The sequence below is a fragment of the Gopherus flavomarginatus genome, chromosome 11, assembly GCF_025201925.1.
Source record: "Gopherus flavomarginatus isolate rGopFla2 chromosome 11, rGopFla2.mat.asm, whole genome shotgun sequence".
Lineage (NCBI taxonomy): Eukaryota > Metazoa > Chordata > Testudines > Testudinidae > Gopherus > Gopherus flavomarginatus.
Window position 1 is genome coordinate 27,647,752 of NC_066627.1, and position 12,577 is coordinate 27,660,328.

The 12,577-nt window shown below is 51.1% G+C and overlaps 1 protein-coding gene across 5 annotated transcripts in view; it reads right to left on the bottom strand.

Moving 5' to 3' along the window:
- EPB41L1 (erythrocyte membrane protein band 4.1 like 1) overlaps positions 1–12,299 on the bottom strand; it is a 148,370-nt gene extending 136,071 nt beyond the window's left edge. For all 5 annotated transcript variants that reach the window (XM_050917233.1, XM_050917235.1, XM_050917237.1 and 2 more), the window contains exon 1: positions 12,147–12,299. The gene's annotated coding sequence lies outside the window, so the exon portion shown is untranslated. The remainder of the gene's footprint in view (positions 1–12,146) is intronic.
- Positions 12,300–12,577: the final 278 nt, after the last annotated feature.

The following is a 12,577-nucleotide window of genomic DNA, read 5'->3' on the forward strand; positions in this document are numbered from 1 at the left end:
AAATCAGGACTGTTTTATACTCTAGGATTTTTTCAAACCCTTAATTCCCACGACCAGTAGCCAGAGCTTGGAGAAGGCACAGGTGTTTACACTGCTCCGTCGTCTAGCTGTGCTCTGAGCAGAGTTGAGCCGTCTGGTGGTAACTGAGAACTCTCCCCTTCCCCTCCCCTCAAGGCTTACACTACGTTATCACCAGTTCATCTGCAGTTTTGGGGAATGAGCTCAGCCAGCTCACCCCCTGTACTAGCCGTCCAGTCCCTACAGCCTCCTGAGGGCATGAATGATTCTGAGAGGCAGTTCGGTACCTTGGAGAACCACTGGCTCAGGATGCCCGGGCAGTTACACCAGCTACATTCAGGAGCCAGTCCGACCTCCGCTCCTCCCTTCATTTGGAATCCCAGGGAAGATGTAGGCATTTAATGCCCACAAAGCTGTGCAGCAAACACCACTGACCTCATCCAGCCAGCGCACGCTGCTCCCCAGTGGGGCTCTGCCAACACAGTGACAGCCTGACCACAGCAAGCCCAGCTACTCCTGTTATTAGACCTCAGCAAGCACACGCCGCCCTCTGCACTCAACTGCTCGGGCATTAGTGACATGAACAACAGGGAAAAGGCTCAGAGCTTATCAACCTCATTATCAGCTGTGATCTGAACAGGGATTTGAACTCCTGGTTCCAGTGAAAAGATCAATGCGCTACTCCCAGGCCAGCAAGCACCACTCTTTGTTTTTTCAAATATGTAATTCCCTGACTGCTTCTCTGCTGCTGGATGCAGATGATCCTCACTGATTTAAGACAGGCAATGTTTGCATCCAGCATCAAAAGGGTTAACGTGCAACAACAGCCTCACTACAAGAAAGCATCTGCATGGGGCACTGCTAACGGGACCTCTGGCTCCTGTCTGCGCTTGGCGGAGATGCCCGCTATTGGAAATGCAGGACAACTCTGGATTTCTAAGGAGGAGCTGAGCTCTCTTCAAAACTGGACCCTGGATCCCACCTCCCTGCTGGGCAGTTTTATGCCATCCCATCCCTCCTCTCTCCTACTCTTGAGACCTGCCACCCCACACCCTCAATATCCTTAGAGGGCCCAACCCTTGGTTTCTTGCTTGAGAAGTCAGGAGAGTTAAGACATGGAGACCCAAATTCATCACCAATCAGACTGCTAAGGACCGGTCATTCAGGGCTACCCCCAGCCTCCTGGGGTTAGTGGTTAGACACTGAAATTGAAGGACACCTGAATTGTTTCCAGCTTCACCAATGACAGGCTGCATGGCTTTGGGGAGTGATCAAGGCCTATACTGGCAAGAGATTTCACTAAGTGAGTTCTGGCTCTTAGGCTGTCTCAAGCAGCCTGTTTCTAATGTGCTACGTGCCCACAGATCCCACCAGCGTGGCCACATGGGTGCTCGGCATCTCCACTAAACTGGTTCTTGGTGAATGGACATAGCCAGAACTAGTGAATACTTTGAAATTTCATGGCAGGAGGGAAACCCTTCATGCCTCAGTTTCTCCATCTGTAAAATGGGGAGGAGACTATTCTATCTACATCACAGCAGAGCTGAGGTGAAGTAACAAATGCGCACGCAGCACAGGAGAGCCTCAGGAAGAAACAATTCATCATCTCCCTGTGTTTGTGCCCCGCCCAACACTAAGCCTTTGAAATGCTGCCTAACAATAGGACAGAGACCCACCTATTACACACGCACACACACACACACATGTAGGGTAATAGCAGCACCTGACCTGGAGCTCACACACTCTGTCTTCCATTCCCAGAGCCATCCAATCAGCCCTGGAGTGGGCTGGGATCTTCTCCAGGTGCCAGACGTGCTGGCAGGGTTTCTCTTGCCTAGGTGTGTGCTAGGCTGACCCCAGAGTCTGGGGAGCAATGACGATTTGCTCCCTTTTCTCCTAGGCTGGGAGGAGACCCCATAATTCTGGATGGCAAAGAACCTACACATTAGCGCCCCTCCACTTTCCCGCCAGCGCCAGGGTCAATGGCTTTGCAGCCAGAGAGAAGTACACCCTTCCCCAAATCCATTTTTTTTTTCAGAAGTCACTGCGTCCTATTCCCTGTCCAGCTTTTCATTGATCCCAACTCCAATGCCAGTTTAGAGTCCCCACATCTCTCTCTCGCCCTCCCACACACACAACCTTTCAAACACAAATACAAACACTAGGAAAGACCTCTGCCCTCCCAAGACAACTGCCTGGACCAAGGGGACAGGTGCGCAGCTGCTAGATCAGTCTTTGCTCCCTCCCAAGAGAAGAGTCCCAGCAGGAACGCTACACACGGGAGACTGTTTGGCCGTGTCTCCAGAAGCGAGAGAACATGGATGCCCCACAGGGCCGCGGAAAGTCAGGGAGCTGGCCTTCCTAGAGGAGCCCTGCATGCGAGCAGTTCCTGCATTCAGTGCACAGGTTGAGAAGATCTATTGGACAGGCACAAGGCTTTCGATGGGATTCCTTTCTAGTGGGCTCCTCTCCGTACCTGCACTCCCTGGTGTTTTCATTAGTACAAGGAGACAATGCACAAATCCTGATTCAGCAAGGCAAATGCAACCAGAAGGATCATTGTCAGCAGCTCAGGATCAGATGTTTCAAGGGGCTGCTGTACACCTCAAAGAGGTGCGGGGGCCTGGTGGAAAGAAGGCAGGCTCTGAGAAAGCCACCCTCGCTGAGACATGACCTGAGAGGGGCAGGCAGTTTGCTCTCTCTCTGCTGAGCCTGAACAAAGTGCATCACGGTGCACTTTGATATCAGAGTGAAGGGTGCAATAGAAAAACCTAGAGTAGAATCTTCTAGATCCCTTTGCAAGGCTGTGGGGCGAGCCTGAGAGAGACAGACAACACACGGGGACAGCACTGACCCTTTGGGTGTGGCACAACGTTGCAGTCATGCCAGATCCTATGGCTTCTTTCCCTACAGGAGATGGGGCAGTCACAGCCCTGTCGACATTATAACATAGATCATTGCAATCTGCTAGCCAAAGCTCCCCTGTGCCTTCAATTAGACACAGAAATTTCCCTCCCTTCCTGCCTTATGCAGCTCTGTCAAGTTGCTATCCTGAAGGCTGGCTGAGCTAAGAGATCCCTGTGCATGACAGCTTGGGAAGTGCTTTAGGATGCTTCAGGGTGAGTATCACTATATCAGTTAAGATCATATAATTACCTACCCTAGGACTTTAGCCACCTGGGGAACATGACCCCCTGCTGGCTGCTCACTATCTTTGCTGCCAAGCAGCTCCCTGGACCACTGCTGCTAGCAGTGCTAGGGAGACCCACACCTGCAGCCATTCAGCTCTTTCCCTTCACCCTGCAGTCTCAGCCAGAGGCAAGGGTTCACAGGCCTGCCAAGAACATCTAAGTGTGTCAGATACTTCCACAGCACCTTAGCAAATAACTAGCCTACCCAGGGCTGGCTCCAGGGTTTTTTCCGCCCCAAGAGGTGGGGAAAAAAAAAGCCACAATCACAATCAGCGGCATTTCAGTGGCAGGTCCTTCCCTCCGAGAGGGACCGATGGACCTCCCGAATTGCCGCCGAAGAGCCCGACGTGCTGCCCCAAGCACCTGCTTGCTGAGCTGGTGCCTGGAGCCAGCCCTGAGCCTGCCTCAGCTGCAGACAAGGGGGCTGGAACAATTTGTCTAGTGGGAGTGCTGAAATCCAATGAACCAATCTGTAAATTCTGTACTGAACTGGTTTTCATTATAGCCAGGGGATGCAGCACTCCTAGTTCCCGCACTTGTAGCAGAAGAAGGCATACAAGCTGATGGTGGACCAGCCATTTAAATCCTGGCCACAGGTCACTGCTGGATGGAGAACAATTGACACAAGGCTCTGCATGGCATGGCAAATGCTAGGTACCATACAACCGACATAAGCTGGCCCAGGGACTCTCAGATCTTGGCCAGTGCACTGTGCAGTAGATGTTTATCAGCTTAGCAAAGCACAAGCAGGAGGACAGGGATTTATGCCACTTCCCCTTCTATCAGCCATGGGAGCAGACAACACAAATGAGAGAGAGCAGCACCTCAGCCCCGAGAGCAGCTTGTCCAAGCATTAACCGCTCAACTGGATCTGGGAGAGGGTCACCATTGCAACTACCCTACGTCCAGGGTTTGATCACATCAGCTCTCACCAGCTCAGGGGGAACGACCCCAGACGGTGCTCAGATAGGCAGAGTCAATGCTGAGGCAGAGCTGCCACTGTAAGAGAGAGCATCTCACAGATAAAAGCACAGCGGAGATGCAGACCACCAAGTGGGCATTAAGGATGCAACTTTCACAAAAGTAAGGGTGCTAATTGTGGTGTCCTGGCCAAACTGTAACTTGGGCAATTACATGTGGCCTACCCACAACTCGCTTGGCAGTTTCAACTGGACATATTCCTCACTGCTCCTCCTACATAAACCTGCTGTTTCTCAGCTGCATTTCACCAGCAAGTGACAGGTAGTACTGAAAATATGTCTAGACAAAAAAAGATATACAGACCTATTATATATTGTGCCAAATTCATTCCTGACCTCAGCGACGCTACACCAGGGATGAACTCGGGCCATGGTTTTTGATGGTGCTTTTCGGCCTTGGGATGAAAGACACTATGGAACACAGACTTTAGACATGGAAAGATGTAGCAAGTCTTGTCTCATCCAGGTAACACCCACCCACATTCAGGGCAGGATTGCACCTGATATCAAGTCTTCTTTTGTTCTGTCCAGTCTATGTTTAAGAGTCCCAAGAAATGAGGCTGCAACATTCTCCCTTGAAAGATGATTCCACAGCTGGATCCATCTGAAAGGCTGGAAATTTCCTCCGTCCCAACATTCAGCCTAAATTTTGCCTGTCTCAATTCCATTCCTTACTGCCAGCAACTTACCTAGTAATGCTGCTGTTTATTATAATCAAACTCCAATCCTTCCACTTGGAGACCCAGCTGCTAACCAGCAGCCCTCCATTGGCTGGGAAAAAGAAAAAGCAATACAAACCACCACAAACATGCACAAAAAAGCCCAGAACTGCTCCGCTACTTCCCATGCTATCCAATATCAACAAAAGCTCCTGCCAGCAGCAACAGGGCCAGATCAATAGTGCATCTAATTAGAACATTTAATTACTTCCATTGTTCATTCGTTCATTGCTTCCCCAACTAGATCACTAGAAAAACCAGCAGCACCTCCCTCAGTATTCCAGCCCCTTCATACTCCACCTGGATAGCGGCTCCAAGACGCCCTAGGATATGCATGATTAGTAAACAGTCTGTGTTCCCCCTTCCCAGCTCCAGCCTCCCTCCTGGTCTTGACATATGCTCCTTGCTTTAGACACTTCTCCATGGGGGCACACCTGACTGCCTCTGTCTAAGCCAAAAATGCTTTCCACTAGCACTAACTGCAACGAACAAGATTAGTCAATTACAAAGGGAGGTGTCATTAAAAATGCACCCTCAGCTTCAGGCCTTTGGGCATGTAATGAAATGGTTTGCTCTCTCCCTGTCAAGATGCAGCTCCTTTCTAGACCCTGACACAAAACGAATCAAAGCTAAAAATACCCTCTGATTGTCACTACCATGGCACCTGGCACATAGTGAAATGGGGAGAGGGGAGAAGTGGGGGGTTATGAATGTGTTTTAAACCTCTACTGAAGCTTCAAAATGCTGTTTGATCACTTCCTTATTTACCTAAAATTTCAAAAGGAGAAAAAAACCAAACAAACATTCCCTTTGTGCAGCAGAGACAGACGACTCCACCCTGTGTATTTTCCTTCCTGTCTGATGCTCGCTGAGATACCAGCACATGCATCCCAGATCCCCCTGCTAGACAGCCTACAGGGGAGGGGGAGCAGATAGGGCGAGGAGTGAGTTAAAAGAGGGCATTGGTTTACTTTTGCAAAGATTAAGATCACAATTGGTTCAGATCTGGAATTCATTTTGTGCAAGACCTCCCTACACACTGTGTGGTCCAAGGTTTTACCCAGTCTCCCATACCACATCCGGGCGTGTTCGTCTCTCCTACAAATTTGGGGGAACAGACCGTGAAACAGGAGCAGAGCAGCAAGAAATGGCAGAGACCTGCTGGATCACGGTAGAGTCTACTGACATCCAAGGGCAGGACACTTGTCCCGAAAAAGGATGGAGCGGATATTTAAAATCATATTTAAGCTGCCATCACATCTCATCTTAGCCGAAAGGCCAAAAGCCCTAGGAAAGCTGCTGACCTGACGAGATTTCTGGAGCTGACACTTTACATTCATTTGTCTTGTGTTTTTAACACAATGAGGCTGCCTTGGTGCCCTTTATCTAGGGCTCTGAATTGCCACACAGGGGACCCGGGGGCCAGTCCTGGTCCCTCATTCCCAAAGCAGGTCTAGGGACAAGGAGAGCTGCAGATCCAGCCCAGGCATGGATAAGCCCCAGACAGAATCCAGTCTGGTCCTTCATGGTCAGAAGGCTGATGGTCTTGAAAGGATGGGCTGTGCATTGATGGGGGCTCAAATGGGGCAAGAGAAATAGCAGCATGAAACAGCAAAGATAGAAGTGAGCTCTCCAGAGCTCACAGCTGCACATGATCTGCCCCTGGGTTACAAGGCTCTGCCCACCATACCCCATCCTCTCTGGCATTAATCCAGAGCACCCTTATAACATTTGCCACACTGCAGTTAATCCTCACTAGCATGTATTATCCCCACTTTATCTCAAAGGGAAACTGAGGCACGAGGCGTTTACAACAAGTCAGCGTCAGAGCTAGGATTAAGAGTTACTGGCGTTCAGGGATGTGTTCAACCCACTGGCCCACATTCCCTGTCTGCTAAAGGCAAGTGTGCCTTGGCTCCTGTTCCAGCAGTACCACAGCTCAGCCTAGCGCTCATCATAGTGTGTTCCCAGGTGCCTGGGAATGCTTCACTCCCACAGACGGGACCAGAACAACAGATGCTGGTATCATGCTCCACCCTTGCAGACGAGACACCTGCTGCCAGACACTCGGAGCAATAGCTCCTTGATATCCCGCTCCGCTCCCAGGGGGATGCTGTGCCAAAGCAAGGAGAGGTGCAGTAGCCCAGGTAGAAGAGCTGTCTGCCGATCCCTTTCATTGTGTGTTCTTGTGTGCGCACGCTCAGGTTCCAAGCAAGGCAAGAGCTCCCAGCTCAGGATTTAAAGGAGCGGGTGAGTGGGGTGTTACACCATGACTGTTAAACACTAGAATGCTCCCCTACAATCACTCCCCACCACCTATATTCCAGATAGAGTGACCAACCTCCCCTAGAGTCAGTCCCAGCCCTGTCGAGCAAATCACAGCCCTGAACAAGACGAGCTGCCCAGCCATTTCCTTCCAGCACTGAAAATGCTGGTCAGGTTTCCCCCTAAAAGTCTTATGCTTCTTTTTTTCCCTCCGTGACTATGATGAAAACCCGCTGACTCAGAGACATCTGACTGCTCCAATGAGAACAATAGGCCACTCAGCCGAAGCTGTCACGTTCTCTGAGTGAGCGCATTTTTAGACGTATTAGAGTAGCAGACTGATAACTGTGCATGTGTGTGTTCGCGGAGATGAGCATAGGGAGGCTTCCCGTATGATGGGGTTGAGGAATCTTCTCTTACCCATGTCTCCTTGACTGGGGAAAGGGCTTAGATTGTAAAGTGACAGGCACTATATCAAACCTAATATAGAGAGATAGGCCAGCTCAATTCCCATCTTGGATTTGCTACGAAAACAAAAGCCATATTACAAGTGACAGCATTCCCTAAGCTCCGCCCACTTCCCACACCCCAATCACTGTAGCATCCGAGACCCTCACAAGCAATGAGATATTACCACTGTACAGATGGAGAAACAGAGGCACAGGGACACCACCTTCCAGGGAGCCTGTGGGAGAACTGGGAACTGAACCCAGCTCTCGTTCAGTACCTTACCCTCCAAGCCATTCTTACTAATGTCCTAGCAATTCATATTCTAGCTTGAGGAGGAGATTTCCCAAGGCACAAATGGGAGTTCAGTGTCCCAGTACCCTGTGTGCATTTGAAAACCTCCTAATGGGCTGGCATACTGCAGCAACACTAATGCAAGTCACAGCACTTGGGAATAATAGTACCGATTTTATAGGGACAGTCCCAATATTTGGGGCTTTTTCTTATAAAGGCACTTATTCTGCACTCCCCTCCCGATTTTTCACACTTGCTATCTGGTCACCCTAAATACTAGTGTGGTTTTATTTTAATCCACAGAGGACTAGAAAATGCCTGTTATTGCTACTCTGCTCACCCCAGGATATGACGGCTATTATCTCAATCAGAGAGAAATTTGAGAGGTTCAGAAGAGAGAGATTTTCCTCTTCCTGGTCTGAAGGCCAGTAGAGTGGATCTGCAATGTCACCACACCATCAAGAACAGCACTCACAGGGAGGATCATACCTCAGCCACAACTGCAAATGGATGGCACATTCACAGACAAGCAGCACAGTCCACCAGTCTCTTGAGCCAGGGTCTCAAACCACAGCTTCCCCCAAGCCAGATGTGCTGCTGCCACACTCTCAAGGAGTAGAAGCACTGCTTTGCTATCTATGGTAATGGCTGATTCCACGCTTCCATTACCACCAGACGTTGCTGTTAAAGCACTAAACACAACACACTGGCTGTAAACAGAAAAGACAAATGCCTCCACTACCCACAACTGCTCCAGTGGCAAGGGACACGGGAGGCCTGTGCTAGGCGCAAAGATAAGAGGCCTCACTGGGGGGACATGGGGTGGTGGCATTTGTAATGCTACACATAGTTTGCATCCCGATGGGGACTAGTATGAGAGCCAGGGCACACGAGAGCTTCTGCAAGCATGTGTGTGTGTGCGCGCGCGTGTGATCTTCTGCAAGCGAGTGTGTGTGCGCGCACACGTGAGAGAGATGTTCTGCAAGCGTGTGTGTGCGCGCGCATGCGCGCGTGCACATAAGGAAGGGAGGGGGAAGGGTAGCTTTGGGAGTAGGAATGTCAACAGCAAATTTGGCACCTGCCATTACAATCAAGAGCTGGCATCAAGAGCCTGCAGCACAGTCCCTGTTCTTGCTGCCAGGGGCCAAAGTCGGCACTGGACAGAGTCTACAAAGCATCGGTCTCATTTGAGAGCATGGGCACTAGCACCAGGAAGTTACCTATGTAAACAAACAGGCTCCAGTCCAGTGACCACATGAGATCAAGGCCTTCCTATTCAGAGAAAGCTCCCTAGTGCTAGCTCTCTCCCATGAACCTGTCTCATCTCTCCTCAGCACACATTGATCAACCTTATCTAGTTTGACAAAGACAAAGAAACACCACAGCGACTGACTAAAACAACTCCCTGCATGCACAGTTGCTCTACAGCCTGCATACAGCCCAGGCAGCTGACAGGTACAGAGGGAATGGCATCTGACAGGTACAGAGCTCTCCAGGGGTTGCAGTGAGGCAAAACACAAAGAAATAGGTTTACGTGTTCAATCCGGCATAGAAGCATCGTGTGTGTGTGTGTGTGTGTACACAAATATATACATACACACATGCACACACATACAAAACCGTGGATCTGACATTAACACACGCATAAGCCGGGGGCCACTCTGGACTAGAGCTCCCTTAGATAGCTGAGAAGGGTAAAGCCACCAGAGAGAAAGGGCAATCATTTCAGGCACCCCAGTGGGGCACAACTTAGACTAATAATATACTTAACACATCTCTAGCTCTTTATAGCTTTGAAGTTGAAAAACATCAAGCAAATCTAATGTGAGAAAATTGAGGAAAAGGAATATTTACGCTGAAGATCAGGGAAAAGCATCTTGACAATGAGATTGATTAGAGCATGGAACAATCTCTCCAAGGAAGTGGGGAAAGCCGCTGCTCTCGCGAGGTTTGAAACTAGACCAGTAAAAGGTCCAGAGAATAGACCATAAAGAGCTAGCTCCCACCAACCACAGATAATCTAATAAAGCTTTTCGATCTCTAACTTCCCTGATATACTGTATAAATTAAAGGGCACACTCAATCTGCTCTTTGCTCACGAAAGAGCCCATAATTTCAAGCATTAGAAATACAAGAGGGGAGCAATGCCGTGGTGGAAATAATCCATCTTGTAAATGCACTAATGGTAAAGGAAGGGGACTCGCTAGGTCTCATACCTTTGCCCAATGTCCTATATAAATCAGACAATTAAGAAAGTGTGAAGCTTTATTATACCTCCAGAGCCTACCTCTTGCCATCTGATATTCCAAAAATAATCCTGGAAATATGCAGGGACCCATTCCAAGTTGTTCCTGGCTTCCTGCATACTCTCCTCTAATATATATTATCCTCCTGACATCAACACTCCTGCAATCAAACATTATTAAGGGCAAAACAGCAACTCCAATTTCAGAGGAATTCCTGTGATCAGATTTGCCCCCCTAGAATTCCCTAATCTGAGTCTGATCCTGAATTCCTTAGGCACCCCCGCTTGTACTTTCCAGTGGGGCTCCAGAATCATACACATTTTTTCACCCCCATTTGCAGTTTATTGTTTGACTAGGGGATTTATTTAACCCCTCAGCTGCCAGAGACTGGGAAATGTTGCCTTAACTGTTGTGGACATCCACATCAAAGAGAGCACTGGCTTCTCCAGAGTGTAGTGTAGAAAAATTGGTGCAGGTGCATGTTGAACTCTTCTTACAGATCAATAACTGTGATCATAACAAAGCCTTAGAGAGATCAGACCCGAGGCCCAAATCTGCCCCCAAGAAGGTGACAAAACATACCCAACTGTTTCATTGCTGCAAGATCAAATCCCTGATGTTTCAACTGCAAATGCACTGGGGGTGGGGGGGGATCATGTCTTGCTATCCCCGATACGTGAACACACTCCCACCCCTGTACAAAGCAGTGGGAAAATAAACAGTGTTTAAAGCTCTTTGTGCACATTACAGAAAACCAATTCAGAGGCATGCAAAAAACTACAGGTGATGGCAGAGAGAGTATTCATATCACAGCCACTGGAGGAGCAGAGATCTGGGCATGGTGGCCCAGCCTTGCTCAAGACTGGCAGATGTGCTAGTATTTCAATGCCTTCCAGCTCTCTGAAGGGGAAGAGAGGTCAAAGTCACCTGACCTTGGCAGGGGCGAGGCCCTGACAGATCACCTGCTTAGTATATACAAAAAAAAAAAAAGGCCACTCCCCGTGAAAGGTGTCTCTGCCTTCCTGGCTGGCTCACCACTCCCCTTCCCTCCCTGCTCCACTGGGTGTGTCACTAAGAAAACCAAATCAGGTAGGTTTGAGCTGGCCACGCCCAGAAACTTTCAGCACCAACAAGTCTTCTATGGACTCCGGTTTAGCCCACCCCAGATGGAATTACCCCTGACCCTGATGCTTGTTCCTCCCCCCGTGTAAATCCTCTCCAGCTCCTCCCTCCTAGGACAACGCCAAACACACACCCGCCAGCCTGCAGTTTGATCTCCGCTCTGACATAGGGCAAAATGTGCGTGTGTGCCGCATGGGAGAGGCAGAGCGGCCACCAGAACAAGCTGCGTCTCCCCTTCATTTTGTTCTCTCCCAAGTGACTTGCCCCCCACCTCCGGGCCCAGATCTGAGCGGATCCGCTCCCGGGTAGAGAATTCCCCGCGATCTGGGGGAGGGAGATGGTAGCGATGAGAAATGTCAGTTACCATTTCGGGGGTGGGGGAAGGCAGGAAGCCTGAGGGGACCTGAGCCTTCAAACCAGGAGATCAGGAGGGAACGCGCCGGATCTGTGCCCCCAGAAATGGACGCACCTCAGACCCGAGATTGCACCTCTCTCCTTGGCGTGCAATAGCGAGCGGCAGGCCGGGAGCGGGGGGGTGGTGGGGGGGAGAAAGGAACACACCCCCTCCAGTGGGCACTCGGAGGGGAAAAGATGGGGAATTTTGCACAGGCAACATGCAGGGGGTGGGGTGCATATCTGACGGCGAAATCACAAGCAGGCCACCAAGACGCGGCTGCACCTAGGACACGGGGGACGAGGGGGCACCGAGCAGACATTGCAAGGAGAGGAGGTATTCGGAGGCAGACACACACACACCGCACGGCCCCAAAAACACCCAGCCCACGGGTTCTGCAAGCCAGCCCACCGAGGGGTCGCGGATCGGAGCGGCGGCTGCGATCCCAGGCGTGCAGGGCCCCCGCTCACCTGGCTGGCGGATCCGGAGTCAGGCTGTGCAGGGAGCGGCTCAGCAGCGGCATCCCAGGCTCCCCGCCGCCTCGCTCTCCGCCCGGGTACAGCAACGCAGCAGCTTCCCCGCCCTGCAGCTGGACAAATCGCTCGGCGAGCGGCGGCGGGGCGGGGAGGAATGGGAGGGCCGGGAGCGCAGGAGGGGCGGGGCGGACGCCGCTGGCTGGGAAGGGGAAGAGGCTCCGGCAGCCCATGGAGAGCCAGGGCAGGTGCGCCTCGCCTCGCCCTTCCCGCAGCCGGGGGCGGGGCTGGCGGAGCCTGGGGACCCGGGCAGCTCTCCGCAGGCACCAGCGCCCCAAGGTTGCACCCGACGCCAGTCATTGTCCTGCCCTCTCCTCATTCCAGCGCCTCTCCCGGGAGCTGTGCTGGATTGGCCCCAGGCCGGCCGC